The sequence below is a fragment of the Bos indicus genome, chromosome X (genome assembly GCF_029378745.1).
Source record: "Bos indicus isolate NIAB-ARS_2022 breed Sahiwal x Tharparkar chromosome X, NIAB-ARS_B.indTharparkar_mat_pri_1.0, whole genome shotgun sequence".
Lineage (NCBI taxonomy): Eukaryota > Metazoa > Chordata > Mammalia > Artiodactyla > Bovidae > Bos > Bos indicus.
Genome location: NC_091789.1, coordinates 109,605,110 through 109,621,791, shown reverse-complemented (window position 1 = coordinate 109,621,791; position 16,682 = coordinate 109,605,110). Strand labels below are relative to the sequence as shown.

The following is a 16,682-nucleotide window of genomic DNA, read 5'->3' as shown; positions in this document are numbered from 1 at the left end:
TTTTAACTTATATGCAGAGTACATCATGTAAGATGCCGGGCTGGATGAAGCACAAGCTGGAATTGAGATTGCTGGGAGAAATACCAATAACCTCATATATGAAAATGATACCACCCTTATGGCAGAAAGCAAAGAGGAACTAAAGAGCCTCTTGACGAAGGTGAAAAAGGAGAGTGAAAAAACTGACAGAAACCTCAACATTCAAAAAACTAAGACTGTGGCATCTGGTCCCATCATCTCATGGCCAATAGATAGGGAAAAAAATGGAAACAGTGGCACATTTTATTTTCCTGGGCTCCAAAATCACTGCAGATGGTGACTGTAGCCACAAAATTAAAAGACACTTGCTCCTTGGAAGAAAAGCTATGACAAATCTAGGCAATGTATTAAAAAGTAGAGACACCACTTTGTGGACAAAGGTCTGTCTAGTCAAAGCTATGGTTTTTCAGTAGTCCTTTACAGATGTGAGAGTTGGACCACAAAGAAAGCTGAGCACTTAAGAATTGATGCTTTCAAATTGTGGTGCAAGAGAAGACTCTTGAGAGTCCCTTAGACAGCAAGGAGATCAAACCAGTCAATCCTAAAGGAAATCAACCTTGAATATTCCTTGGAAGACTGATGCTGAAGCTCCAATATTTTGGGCACCAGAAGTGAAGAGCTGACTCATTGGAAAAGACCCTGATTCTGGGAAAGATTGAGGGCAGGAGGAGAAGGGGGCGACAGAGGATGAGATGGTTGCATGGCATCACTGACTCAATGGACATGAGTTTGAGCAAACCCTGGGGATAGTGAAGGACAGGGAAGCATGGTCTGCAGCAGTCCATGGGGTTGCAGAGAGTCGGACACAACCTGGAGACTGAACAATAACCACATAGTTATTTTTAATATTTTTCCTTTACTTTTATATTAGAGTTAAGTGGTTTATGCACCTGTGTTACAGTATTAGAGTATATATTTACCATTACTACTAAGTTTATACACTTTCATATGTTTTCCTGTTGCTAACTAGTGTTTTTTCATATCAATTTGAAAAATTCTTCTCACATTTCTTATAAGACAGGTGATAAAGAACTCACTCAGCTTTTATTTGTCCGGGAAAGTCTACCCCTCCTTCATTTCTGAAGGACAGCTTTGCTAGATACGGTATTCTTGCTTGACATTTTTTGTTTGTTTGTTTGTTTGTTTTAGCCCCTGGAACATATCATTCCACTTTCTCCTGGATTACAAAGTTTCTGGTGAGAAATTTGATTAGCCTTATGGGGAGGGGGCTAGGGGTGGAAGAGGGGGGAGTGGCAGCAGTGGCTCATGTTGCTTTTCTCTTGCTGCTTTAAAAATTCTTTGACTTTTGACAATTTGATTATAACATGTCCTGGTGAAGACCTCTTGATGTTCAGCCTACTGAAGGTACTCTGAATATTATGGGTCATTTCTTTCTTATGATTTGGAAAGTTTTCTATCATTCTTTTAGTAAGCTTTCTGCCCCTTTCTCATTTTCTGCTTTCCATGGGACTACCACTCAGAAGGTTCTAACATTGGAGAACTTATGACAATTTTATGTTCACTTTCTACTTAACCATGGTACCTCTCTCCCAATATAGATAGGAACCAAGATCCTGGGTAAACTGCATCATCTGGTGGCAGAAATAAGAAAATAGCATTACATTTCTTCTGCTTTAATAAGATCATACAGAGAACACACTGACCATTTATCCATCAGTGATTAACTCCCTACCTGGCAATTATGTCCATGTATTTCTTCTTTCATTTTTTCCTAGTCTTTTCCAAATGTTCCTGTCCTTAGTAAAAAAGCACTCCCCAGAACTAATTTCTCTCAATTTGTGTGTCTAAAAAGCAAATGCACCCCAAGCTGCCCAGCTTCCCTGGTGGCCCAGATGGTAAAGAATCCACCAGCAATGCAAGAGACCTGGGTTCAACCCCTGGGTTGGGAAGATCCCCTGGAGGAGGGCATAGCAACCCACTCCAGTATTCTTGCCTGTCCAGTCAAAGCTATGGTTTTTCCAGTAGTCATGTATGGATGTGAGAGGTGAACCATAAAGAAAGCTGAGTGCCGAAGAATTGATGCTTTTGAACTGTGGTGTTGGAGAAGACTCCTGAGAATCCCTTGGACAGCAAGGAGATAAAACCAGTCAATCCTCAAGGAAATAAGTCCTGAATATTCACTGGAAGGACTGATGCTGAAGCTCCAATACTTTGGCCACCTGATGCAAAGAAATGACTCAGTGGAAAAGACCCTAGTGCTGGGAAAGATTGAAGGCAAGAGGAGAAGGGGATGACAGACGATGAGTTGGTTGCATGGCATCACCGACTCAATGGACATGAGTTTGAGTACGCTCCGGGAGTTGGTGATGGACAGGGAGTTGGTGATGGACAGGGAAGCCTGGCGTGCTGCAGTCCATGGGGTCGCAAAGAATTGGACCCGACTGAGTGACTGAACTGAACTGAATGCCATTAGTCTCTAACCAATTCAAAGTTAGTGACTCTTAAAGCTGGATACTGGTTAGGTGGTGGTGAATATTTGATAAGACCATACGTCAAATGAGGCTAGAGTTCAGAGAAATAAAGGAACAGTTCAGGATATGTGTATATGATGACTTTCATTTTAACAGCTTTGGAGCCCAATCCTACAAGAGACACAATCAAACTAGAGCTAGCCATTCTCTGCCTGCAGCCTTCAATCTAGATTGAGAGTCACATAATTTGAAGCTTTTCAGGGCTGTAAATACCAACAGCCTCTGCACCTCAAATTGAGGTGATTATAAGCAGTAACTCACAGAAGTAGCTGTCTTAGCAGGAGATAAGACCACAGCCCCAAGCTGTTTTAAGAGTTCTCTTCAGGACAGGGAAGAAAACCAGCCAGCAAAAATCAGATTAAGAATGCTGCCTACCTCAAGGCTGCTGGCTATTAATTTAAAAGCTAAAAGAAAAAGGGCTGAGCACAGAGGCTGGTAAGCAGATGAATTTTCAAGCTTAGAAACTATCTCTAAATGTGGCTTCCCCCACCACGGAGCTTACTAAAAGCAAAAACAGCAAAAATCTTTTAAGTTTTTGAGGGAATAATACTATCGTAGGAACCCTCGGACTGTTCTGCAGCAGCCAGGAAGTATTAAATCTCTATAATAATTCATGGCCCCAAACCCTCATCCACAGAACATTAGCTATGAAGGCTGTGTGTTCCCCAAGAAAAGTATACTGCCCAGTAGGTACTTCAGATAGGGCCATGAAGAATGCACAATAAAGAATCTATAGAGATCAGTCAGGGGCCAGTTCTGGGGCAAAAGGAATCCCCCTGTATTATTCAGACTATTTCAGTTGCTGCTTTGACTCTGGTATCAATTTAGATAACCACAGCTGCCTTGCCTTTGGTGGCTTGAGTGCCACTTGGCCTCTGCCACCGAAGGATCCACTTGCCTTCACTGTATTTAGGTTTCCAAATTCAGTGGCAGCAGCTCTCACTGTAATTTCTGACCTATAGAGAAAAGCAATCACACAGCTCCTCAAGGATCTTGGAACTCCCCTCCCAAATTTATTTCCCAGACAAAGGAAATCCCACCCTGCCTAGTGAGCAGAACCAGGGGCTGCCAGATAGGTCATCAAAGGGACTTCACTGCCAGGGCAGGGAGTTTCTGCTCTTTCTGTCCAATATAGTATTTGATCCCTGCTATCTTTCCCATTCTTCCTCTTTTGAGAGAACTTTTACAAGATTTATCCTATTCTTTTCCTACCTATTATAACGATGAAGGAGGGAGGTAGTTTGTGGGACCCCAGACCACAGGAAGCCATACCCAGACCTATTGAGGAGGACTGCACATCACCAAGAAATTGAGGACGTAGAAACTGGATACAATAGCTAGACAAGACTTTGGAGGTGTTTCCATTGAGGAGAGGGAGAGCATGTTGTTTGTATGGAAAGAAGATTGAATGAGGATTGGATAGCTAAAGGAGTATACTGAAGGAAAGATTGCTTATCATCTACCTAATATCTGTTCTCCCTTCTTTCCTGCTATCTATCAGAAGCCCAAAGTTACTGGGCACCAATGTGCTCAAGTAAAAGTACATGTTCCAGTTTTATGGTAGATGAGGTGGCCATGTACTATAGTTTGACCAATGATATGAAAGCAGACTTCACTGTATATGGTTTACAGGAAAGTTCTTTAAAGAGGTCTTACCTGGCAGTCACCATTTTATGCCTCTCCACCTTCTAGCCTGCCCAGAACACAGATGAGATGACTCAGGAGCTACCTGGTAGCCATGAGCATACACTAATGATGCCTGGGAAGAAGGATAGAAGGCACCTAAGTCTAATGGTATCTTGGAAACACCCTACCAGCCCTGGAATTCTAAACTTTAGAATTCTCATTTAGTAAGTGAAAAATAAATTGATTTATTTAAGTCATTATTTGGGGGGTTTTCTATTCTACATAGTGAAGTTCACAGAGTTCTGTAACTCACTAAGGAATTAACCACATTTATTCTAAATTTATGTCAAAATAGAAACTGTAAAAAACAAAAAAACATTATCAAGAACCTTAGGTGTACTTAGCCTGACTGCCACATATTTGCCATCCATAAGTTGCTCCCATGTCCATTTCAGGCACAGGTAATCAATCAATCAGGGTACTTTATCCCAATAAGCTGGAAGTACATCTACAAAACTGTTTCAGCTCCAAGTCTCAAGAGCCTGACAAACGATATAGAACCTATTTTCCACTTATATCAACTTCAGTTTCTCCCAGTTCTAGAATTCTAAGAGAAAACCAAAATAGTACAATGGAGAAAATGTGTCAAGATTTCTATACCTATCAAATAACTCAGATTAAATAATATAATCTAATTCTTTAACTCTGGATCAGTCACATTTTCTAAAAAAAAAAAATTAAACTTATTCCTTCACTTGTGAGATGGAAGAAATGGTAAAACCTACTTACACCTCATAGGACTGATGTGAAGATCATACACAAAATGAGTGTGAAAAATTTTGACCCTTAAATTATAATACTATGAACATATAAATGATTAATACATCTATAATATGTAATTTATTCTTGACAACTAGCATAATTTGCTATTAAAAATATTCAACATCTAAAACTAAATCCACTTCAAGAACATGGTTATACTGTCCTGTGTATCAGTATAGAGAACTCAAGTAAGAGTTCATTCTTCTGATTTTATACCAAAGAAGTAATGGACTGGGATGCAGGAACCGCACACAAATCAAGAATATATTCCAATCATTTTCATAATTTTAATTCCACCAGGCAGAACTAGCACTAGCATTCATGTAAGAATCCAATTTTACCCTATTGAATTAGTCTTCTTAGAAGAAAAAAGAAAAGAGGGGGAGGGAAAGTTTATCACACACAAAAAGTATTTTTTTTTAACCCAAAGTGGAGAAACCTCTTCAGATCTACAGACTAAAATTTACAATAAGGTAAAAATAACTAGGCAAGTTTCATTAAATCAGCAAGTATTTGCCTACCAAATATAATGACTCACTGCTATTACCCCCAACCTCAATAAGAGCAGTGAAATAATCCCTGAGATCCAAGTGTTAGTACCCAGGATAAAGGTAATTGAAGTTTCAATGTTTAGAAAAGCTTTAGTAATATAAAAAATGTACTCATTAACATCCCACTATCAGTGGTCTTTAAAACAGGTGCTACAGACATATTCCCAGGTGAAATTCATTAAAGTTTTCCAAAACCTATTTTCTTTGAAAGACGACCCAGAGGGAGGGTACGGGGAGAGAGGAGGGAGGGGGATTCAGGATGGGGAACATGTGTATACCTGTGGCGGATTCATGTTGATGTATGGCAAAACCAATACAATATTGTAAAGTAATTAACCTCCAATTAAAATAAATAAATTTATATTAAAAAACAACAACAACAAAAAAAGAGAAACACATAGAAAGTCTAGAAATGTAATTTATAGAAGCTTGGAAACTGAGCAGACTTTATCAAAGAAATAACAACAATATGGAACAAGTTACGAAGACATCTTTAAGGCCAAGTTTATTCAAGTCACTTTTGGAATACCTTACATACTGAATATATAAATATAACACAGATCTTAACTACAGAAAATAAAAGGTATATATGTGGATAGTAAAAGTGACTGTTCTACTAGTGCTATAAATTAATATGTCTGAATGTTAAAGGAACTTTATTTTAAAATGAACAACAACAAAAAAAACACATGCAAGCAGAGTTAGGAAACTTCAAGTTATAAATCAAAACCTTCTGGCTAGATGAGAAGATAAAAGCTTCTTTCAAAAGCACAGCTACCTGCCAAAGATAAAAGCACTAGATAGATCCTATTGTCTAATCCATCCTCCTACTTAGCTAGTATGGATGGAAAAGACTGTAACTTTCTAAAAGCCACTTTACACAATGGGTAAACCATGGTGTACCTTTGATACTGGGCATAAACACCCCCAATCAGGAGACATATGCTAGAAGCTGTGCCATTAACAGCTTTCTCCCTTGCTATTACTGTCCACAATGGGCACCATCTGGGATGGTTTACCAAATCACACAAACAAAAACACAATATATAAAATACACTGCATATTCTCTTAAACTCTACTAGAATATTCCATAGTGGAAATATTGTTTTTTGAGGAAAATGTTGAAATAAAAGTCATAGCACAACATAAAAATGAAATTTTGCATGATCTTCAAGATCACCTACATGGAAGAGAAATCAGAATGCTATAGACTGAATGTTTGTGTTCCCCTAAAATTGTTATGTTGAAACCTAATCCCCAATGTGACGACATTTGGAAGTAGAGCCTTTGGGAGGCGATTAGGTCATGAGGGGGCTTCCCTAGTGGCTCAGAGGTTAAAGCGTCTGCCTCCAACGCGGGAGACCTGGGTTCAATTCCTGGGTCGGGAAGATCCCCTGGAGAAGGAAATGGTAACCCACTCCAGTATTCTTGCCTGGAGAATCCCATGGACAGAGAAGCCTGGTGGGCTACAGTCCACGGGGTTGCAAAGAGTTGGACACGACTGAGCGACTTCACCTTCACCTTCGGTCATGAGGGTGGAGTGGTCATGAATGGGATTAGTTCCCTTATAAAGAAAACCCCAGAGAGCTCTCTCCCCTGTTCTGTCATGTGAGAACACAGCAAGAAGAAGACCACAGGGAGCAGGCTCTCAATCAAACACTGAATCTGCCAGCACCTTGACCTTGAATTTCCCAGCTTCCAGAACAGTGAGAAATAAATGTCTGTTGTTTAAACCACCTAGTTTATGGTGTTTTTGTTACAGCAGCCTGAATGGATTATGGCAGAGGGCAAATTTTTCATCATAAGTATGTCCCAAACCAGGTTCTCATAAATTCCACCCCCAATCTGGCCCGGCTTCTGCCCAGGAGACCTTCATCTTTTTCTGGGCTAGCTCAGTCCATACGTTGTGTGGGTGTGTGTAAATGCCAAATTCCTAACCAAATACTCAAATATTTAATACTTCTGAAGTCTTAGTGCTATCTAAGCAAATAAAACGGGGTATGATACATCTGTACATTTCCAAGATAAGTGCATTTAAATAGTCTACACATGCCCTAAACAGACAGAGAGTGAAACATCAAAGCTTAATGTACCAAGTCGAGGAATCACCTTGGATTCAAAGGGCACAGTAAGCAATACATGGTATGTGGATACAAGGGAGTGATTGAGGTCAGGGCCATTTTATTCTTTTCAGTAAATCATAAGACTTTTTATTTTCAGGTATCAGGCACAGCAGGATCAGCAAATATTGAATTGAAAGCTTAACAACAGTCTTTTTGAGACTTACACAAAGTAGTGATATCTTTCTAATTAGTTTAAGCCATGTCTCTGAAGGCACCGAAAACGAAATCATATCTACTGAAATCATCAATTCATTACAAATACCACTTTTCCACAGCTAATCCTAGGTGAAGAAATGTAACTCAAAAGATAGAAAATCCAAAGCAGTAACATTAGTATCTAGTCATATTCTTCTATCTGAAAAATGTCAGTATTTCTCAAATTCACAGAAAATATCACAATCTTCAGTGTCTTATTTCCCATTTCACTTTTCTATCCTGGAATGGAAAAATAAAACTCTGACACAATGATTCCAATTTAGCCATCTGCCAATAGATCATAAAGCCATCTGAAGTTTGAGACTACACAACAGCCACAGGTAGCTCCAGATGGTTTGAAAAACTTGGGGACACTTGCTGCATGTGCTCTGTGCTGCTTTCTAGTGAGAATTCCCATATCCTAAACTGGGAGAGGGGAAAAGAGCTTGCAGATGGTACTTCCCAGAGCAAGGGAAGGAAACAACTTAGAGAGTAAGGCCCTCCAACTGAAACACATCTCCCCTGTTGGGTGGTTGTTGGTTGGTTGGCTGCTTTAATACAATGCTGATGATTCACTCTGGAGTGACTTATAATACAAATAAATGCTGGGAAGATTAAATAGAACCTATCAAACCAAACAATAATATTTTGAAAGTAAAATTCATATAGTGGTCCTTTAAAGAGAAAAAATTTTTAAATGTAAAACCAGCATAAACACCACTGTATAGTAAAAATTACCACTAGTAACATTTGCTTCGTAACAGTTTAATATTAATCCCATATTTTCCATATAATACTTATAAACTGTTCACAGCCTTAAATTGTATTAGATGCAGTATTTCACTAACTAACCTAATGCTATGGCCCAGGAAAAAGCAATAATTGCACTGAGAGAGGTCAACTTATTCCAGAGAAAGACTTACAAGAAACAACCATAATTCAAAGGACTAAGGGATTATTATAGGGAATTTCTCCGCAGAAATTGGTAAAATAGATGGGGACAAATCACAATTTTGAATTTGACAGTATCTGTAGAACTTTGCTTAATTCCGTCCTTGTTGGTATACCTTTTATTAATAAACTAGCTATTAACTGTTTATGATTATTAAGCTGCTTAATAAACTACTTTAATTCACTATTATCCAAATAGAAACCAGGTGCCCCTTCAAATCACCATTTGGGGCAGGCCCGGGGTTCTAAAAGGGGTTTCTTGGCAAATACCCATTTCTTGGTGTGTGTGTGTCTGTAAAATATCTATTCACTACATGCCCTGCTGCAACCCAAGGACTACACTGACCATCCACTCCCAAGACTAGAGCAGTTGTTAACCAGAAATGACACTTTTGATCAGTAACTTTTAAGACAGCACCTGTTATACTAGCAACACCGGCACATTACTTGAGGACTACAAAAAAAAATCTATTTAGATCTTAACTTCATACCGAAAAATAAAATAAATTTCAGATACATCAAAGAGTTAAATGTAAGAGATAAATCAAAATCAAGAGAGAGATGTAGGTGAATTACCACATGACTCCCAGGAAGGGAAGGACTTTCTAAGCATCCAAACAGTTACAGAAATAACAAAGGGAAGGACTGACAGAGTTGGACTATGATTAGAAGCTCTCCTAATCAACCTCCACATGACCAATTTCACAGATTTACCCATTCCCCCATCCACCACCTGCCCCGCCCGCCAGCCCGTCAACCCATGTAGAAACCTAAAGAATGCCTACAGCACAGTGACTGCTCAAGGCTAACAGGCTACTGTGTGGTACACCTGCCTATGAGCTCTACAAATTGCCTACTTACCAGGAGTTATTTATGTTTGTTTCCAAATGTGTTCTTCTTTATGCTAGTTGTGTGCCTGTTACTGTAATTCTTAATTATAAGTCACATCTATCGGATGTGAGTGCAAAAAGAGGGGAACTGGCTAGAAAAACCAGATAAAGGTGAAGTGAAGTCGCTCAGTTGTGTCCTACTCTTTTCGACCCCATGGACTGTAGCCCACCAGGCTCCTCCCTCCATGGGATTCTCCAGGCAAGAATACTGGAGTGGGATGCCATTTCCTCCTCCAGGGGATCTTCCCGACCCAGGGATTGAACCCAGGTCTCCCTCATTCCAGGGAGACGTTTTAACCTCTGAGCCACCAGGGAAGCCCAGATAAAGGTGATGTTGAATTTAACATGGGTGACAAGCCTGCTAAAGACCTGGGGGGAGTGGGGGGTGGGGGTGGAGGAGTGGATTTTTAAATACCTGAAAGGATTCTGCAACAATTACAGCTCATTAAGGTATCACTCCACTTTAAAGAAACTAAAACTAGAAATCACTGATGATGAATTTTGGATGAGATGTAAAAAAAAGAAATATATAGCAGATTTTTAATCAATTAGACTCATATTCAAAGAAAAGCAGCCCAAGATAAAAGGATTAGCTATTTAATGTGTATTCTGAAGCTTTAATGTTGAAGATACATAAACTTTTTTTAGGATACCCCTTCCTATTAAGCAGACCAGCAATGAGAGCTAATCACACCAAATAAAGACCCCCCTTCTGTATGACTGTCAGTTTCCACAGATCGAAACGCATCAGAAACAGAGTGAAAAATAACTTGAAAAATATCTGAAAGACAATGGTAATAGGTTAACACGTTTGATAAAGTTTAGCTAAATTAGCAGGAAAAACATTAGGTAACTAATAGGAAAATGGAGAAAAAAACCTAAATGGCCAATTTATAGAAAGAAAACAAAAAAATCAAGCATGAGGAAATTGAATACTTTCATTGGTTATCAAAAAGATGAAACAGTTCAATGAAATAACATTTTTGCGATGAAATGTCCTATAGATATCAATTAGGTCTAACTGGTCTATTGTATCGTTTAAAGTTTGTGTTTCCTTGTTAATTTTCTGTTTAGTTGATCTATCCATAGGTGTGAGTGGGGTATTAAAGCTTTGGCAGTAAGACACCCTTCAAAGTGTTATTTATTATAATATTTTAAAATTTGAGAAAAACCTTTCAACAAAAATTACTGTCAGGCACTGAAGATGAAATAGTCAACAAAACAGTTCCAGCCCTCTTTTGAGTTTAGAGCCCTTGGGGAAAGGGAAACAAATTAAACAAGTAATTATCTGAAGTCCAACAACAGGGGAATTATCAAATAAATTATGAGCCATCCAAACGATGAGATGATACACAGCCATCAGAAATTATTTATAATGAATTATCAAGGACATGAAGAAGTACTTATACTAAATGAAAAGCTATCAAACTATAAATGGGTATTAAAAATATATTCCGACAGCAGGTACTAACAATCCTAGGTAAGACAGGCAGTATCTCTGGCATTTTAACTGGGAGCTGCTTTCATTATCCCCACTACAATTCTGTGGCTTTATAGCTCTGTGGACACTGACACTGTGGAGTTGAGCCGATTTGGAGCTCCAAGGGAAAGCTCCAGGCCTGTAGCATTGTCGAAAACAATAGGGATTATTAGCAAACAAACATCACAGCTGCCTAAAGCTGCAATAATGGTTGGGGCAAACAAGACCTCAGTCCAAGACACAAAAGGGAGCTCAGGGGAATGAGACAGCCACAGGGGGCTTAAAGCTCTGACATATTCTTGGGGTTCTGGAAGGCTGGACAAATGTAAGGCCCTGCATTTGATGTACTGTGGATAAGGAATTCAGTTCAGCTCAGTCACTCAGTTGGGTTTGACTCTGTGACCCCATGGACTGCAGCACACCAGGCCTCTCTGTCCATCACCAACTCCCAGAGTTTACTCAAACTCATGTCCATCGAGTCAGTGATGCCATCCAACCATCTCATCCTCTGTCATCCCCTTCTCCTCCTGCCTTTAATCTTTCCCAGAATCAGGGTCTTTTCTAGTGAGTCAGTTCTTTGCATCAGGTGGCCAAAGTATTGGAGTTTCAGCTTCAGCATCCTTCCAATGAATATTCAGGACTGATTTCCTTTAGGATGGACTGGGTGGATCTCCTTGCAGTTCAAAGGACTCTCAAGAGTCTTCTCCAACACCACTGTTTAAAAGCATCAATTCTTCAGCGCTCAGCTTTCTTTATGGTCCAACTCTCACATCCATACATGACTACTGGAAAAACCACAGCTTTGACTAGACGGACCTTTGTTGGCAAAGTAATGTCTCTGCTTTTTAATATGCTGTCTAGGTTGATCATAGCTTTTCTTCCAAGGAGCAAGTGTCTTTTAATTTCATGGCTGCAGTTACCATCTGCAGTGATTTTGGAGCCCCCAAAAATAAAGTCTCTCACTGTTTCCATTGTTTCCCCATCTATTTGCCATGAAGTGATTGGATAAGATGGATAAGGATAAGGAATTAGCAAGGATCAAAGAAAGATAGAACAAAGGCTTCCCTGATGGTTCAGGGGGTAAAGAATCCACCTATAGTGCAAGAGACACACAAGATGCGGGTTCAATCCCTGGCACCCCACTCCAGTATTCTTGCCTGGAGAATCCCATGGACGGAGGAGCCTGGTGGGCTACAGCCCATGGGGTCACAAAGAGTCCGACACGACTGAGCGACTTCACTTTCACTTTCTTCATTCTTGCCTGGAGAATCCCATAGACAAAGGAGCCTGGCGGGCTACAGTCCATGGGGTCACAAAAGAATTGGACACGACAGAGCAACTAACACACAACACACACACAAGGAAAAGAGGAGAGCTTCTTAACTTTTCTACCAGAAGGATTTCACTGTTTCACTTGAATTTCTATACAAGAAGAAAGTAAAACCCAAGGCAGACTGGTAAACTGCCTGAAATTTGAAGCCACGGATTGGGGCACACATTCAAAGTCCATGCATTTAATAACCCTACCATACTCAAGACATTATGTAGTGCTAGAGATATAAAATCCCTGGTTTCTGCCTCGGAGAAGCTCATATTCTAATCATGGAGCCAGATAACCAAGAAGTAATTAGAAAGCTAAGAAAGAGAGTTTTGATGGAGGGAGGGGCTTTAGATTAAACACAGTTGATTGAATATAAACATTTATCAATCTCCCTTCAGAAGCCATGAGAGTGAATAATTAGGAAAGATATAAAACAAGATAAAGAAAGTGGGAGAGAATCTGACACAGAGAGAGAGGTCTACAAAATTTTAGATGAAAACAGTTTGAAAAAAGGCAACTAACTTAGCTGTATCTTTCTTCCTTCTGCCAAGTACCTCCAGTAAGGGCACCTAAACTGAAGCAAGTAAGCCGGTTCATTCCTGAGGGCCTTGGAAAAGCAGAAGGTAAAAGTTCAAGAAGTGAAGTTTCCAGGGACATCTGAAGGAAATAGGAATTTACTTTTAAGAAGGGGGGGCGGTGGTGGGGAGTGAAGAGGAAATCCTTTAAAAGAGCAGTAAGACTCTCAGATTCTTTCTCCTCAACCAGAGGATCAGGTAATTGCCTTTTCTCCACACAGCAGAAGACTTTCTGGAAAGGTTGAACTCAGGAACACCAGTCATAACTGAGAACAGAATGGGATGCTCTACCACAAACAAGGGGTAGGTAAACATCTGCACAGCCAAGGGTGAAAGATCCAGCCCTTTCCAGACTGGGCTTCTGAATACTAGATTCGACGTTATTACCCTCAAATTCCCTCACACAAGAGATTCAAGGAGTCCTAGGAAGAAAAACTGACTGGCTTAAGGAAAAAAAAAACACCTCACAGTTAGTTCCTCATAAATATCCTGGCCTCCCCCAATCAGAGAAACCCAGTCAACAAGCCCCATTCATGTCCACTGACTTTCCAATCAAGTTTTCCATAATAGAAGCAAAACCTGCTCAACTATTTGTTGGAGGGGTACCTCTAACATGAAAGACAGATACCAAGACTAAGAAACGGGAAAAGAAAATCAGAAAAAACAGACAAGATGAGGAAGATACAATTCACATATCATAAAGTTCACCCTTTTAAAGTATACAATTCACTGTTTTCTAGTATATTCACAAAGCTATATCTCGATCAGCAAGCATGCTGCTGCTGCTGCTAAGTTGCTTCAGTCGTGTCCGACTCTGTGCGACCCCATAGATGGCAGCTCACCAGGCTTCCCTGTCCCTGGGATTCTCCAGGCAAGAACACTGGAATGGGTTGCCATTTCCTTCTCCAATGCATGAAAGTGAAAGTGAAGTCGCTTAGTCGTGTCCGACTTTTAGCGACCCCATGGACTACAGCCCACCAGGCTCCTCCGTCCATGGGATTTTCCAGGCAAGAGTACCGGAGTGGGATGCCATTGCCTTCTCCAGATCAGCAAGCATAGTGCTTATCTAATTATCTAATTCCAGAACATTTTAATAATCTCAGAAAGAAATTCTACCCCCATTAGCCATCACTCCCCATCCTCTCCTTCCCCCTTAGCCTCTGGCAACCACTAATCTAGTTTCTGTCTCAATAAATTTGCCAGTTCTGAACATCTCATATAAATGAAATCATACAATATGTGGTCTTTTCCATCTGGTTTCTTTCACTTAGTGTAATGTTTTCAAGGTTCATCCTCGTGGTAGCACATATTAGCACTTCATTTCTTATTTCTTTTATGGCCTAATAATACTCCACTGTGTACAAGTACATTTTGTTTATCTATTCATCAGTCAATGGCCATCTGGGTTGTTTCCACTTTTTGACTATTACGAATAATGCTGCTATGGACATTGCTCTACAAGTGTTTTGTGTGAATATATGTTCCCAATTTTGCTGGGTATGTATCTAGGAGTGGAATTGATAGGTTGTAGAAACTATAACTCTCTGAAGAACTGCAGGGTGTTTTCCACAGTGGCTGCACCATTTTACATTTCCATCAGCAAAGTATGAAAGATCCGATTTCTACACCACCTCACCAACATTTGTTATTGTCTGTCTTTCAGACTCCAGCCATCCTGGTGTGTGTTAACTGATATCTCATTGTGGTCTTGATTTGCACTTCCCTAATGACTAATGATGCTAAGCACCTTTTCATGTTTATGGGCCATTTGTAAATCTTCTTTGGAGAAATATCTGTTTAATGAATTTTAAATTTCATTTAACATTGAATAGCCATGTCTGGTCAGTGGCTAGAGTATTAGGAAGATGGCCAGGATTACCTCTGGCCCCTTACCTTTGCTCAAGGTCAGGTGGGGATGGGCTAAGTGACTGGAAGTCCAACCCAGCTTCATACCTCACTCTGGATGCTCCAGATGGAATAAGGAGTGAGGCAGCAAGGAGAGAGGCAAAGGAAATTTGTGCAACACCTGGAAGGAGGATGTACTAGGCACAGAGCTTGGCTCTCAAAACTTTTTGTTGATGATGAAAGCAACTCATGTTTATTGAGCGCTTACAAGGTGCCAGGAACCGTGCTTTATAGCCATGGTCTCATTTAGTCATTAAAACAAATCTATGAGGTAGATTCTACTGTCTCCATTTTACAAATGAGGACACCTTTTTAGACAGATCTGGTAAGACAGATCTTAGTAACTGTACTCACCATAAAATTCTCCATTCCATTTCAACCTTAGAAATGTCTTTTCTTCCTTTAGTTTAATTGTAACAATGATCTGACAGTTCTCAATAGGGATGCTAAGTGTTATTCAGGATTCCATCATTATGTTCAGCATATACTGTACAATTCTGTATCTGCTAACCTATCTCACAGGGACATGATGAGAATTAGATGGTTTTTGAAGCAGCAAAATACTAGCACTAAATGAAAATCTGAACTCCCGACTTTATGCATTATGGGTCAGATTTTATCTTTTTTCGTGTGTTTATCTATACCCCCCCTGCTCTGAATTGGCTCAACAACTATATGATGAAAACTGACCGTGTGCCAGATGCTGTCCTAGCTGTAGAGAGACAGCAGCAGCTATAACAGCCATGAATCCTGACCTAATGAAGCTGAAAAGATATATTAAAGAAATATGTGGTTTGAAAAGTACACAAGCTCCAATAAGTTTCTGTCACATGGATGCCTTGTTGCAGTGTCTATTTCATAATGAACCTTATCTTTGCAGCAGAAGTACCCTTAAATGACACTCTCTGCCTACTAAGAAATTCTTAGTCGGAACATTATAGCTTTTCAAATGGCTTAAAATCCACGCATTTGGCAGAACTCGTCTATCGTAGCTGCTTCTAGGGAAGTAGCACCCAGCTCCCAGGCACCACCAGCTGCCGAGGAACAAAAAGGAACTATTAAAGCTTACCTCCAGCTCCACAGGGCCGTCCCAGACTCCCAGACGAAGGAGAACACAGCCAGTCACCAGAGCACTTCTCTTGCCTGAAGTGTGCCATGATTCCCCAATCTTTCACCACTACCCACCCCTGACCCCTATTTTCAGGTAGATAAAACAGAAACGATGAGGCTGTTCAGATGATTCGTGTGGGTGGCTACTGTGCTGACTGGGACAATAAGGCTGCAGAACACTGCTCCCTCTTACAGAGTTCACATTTTATTCACCGCTATAAATAACAATTTAGTTCTTAAAACACTGCATTTCCACACTATATTGTACAAAACAGTAAAGCTCAAGTTCTCCAGTACACAGGTTGCTTCTGACAACAGAACCAAGTAGCCACACTTTGAGGGCTTGCCTCTGTCTGACCTTCTCTCCCTGTACCTCACCTCCAGGATGAGTAAGCAGGGCAAATGGTATGAATTAACTTGACTGGCACAGCCTAAAATGAAAGGTCTAACTCGACCATTTTCAGTCTTAAGCTCACGATTTCCTGTGTCTTACCCAGCCTCTCCTACCAAAGTAGTCAACCCGAGTTGACTGAAAGAAATCATGGGCCCAACAAACTCACCAGTAATACAGCTCAGTATCATTTGGCCAAGTCGTGTTTCCT

The 16,682-nt window shown here is 40.2% G+C and overlaps 1 protein-coding gene across 14 annotated transcripts in view; it reads right to left on the bottom strand.

Moving 5' to 3' along the window:
- Positions 1 to 16,682, bottom strand: part of CASK (calcium/calmodulin dependent serine protein kinase) — a 372,938-nt gene that overhangs the window by 340,206 nt on the left and 16,050 nt on the right. The window lies entirely within an intron of this gene.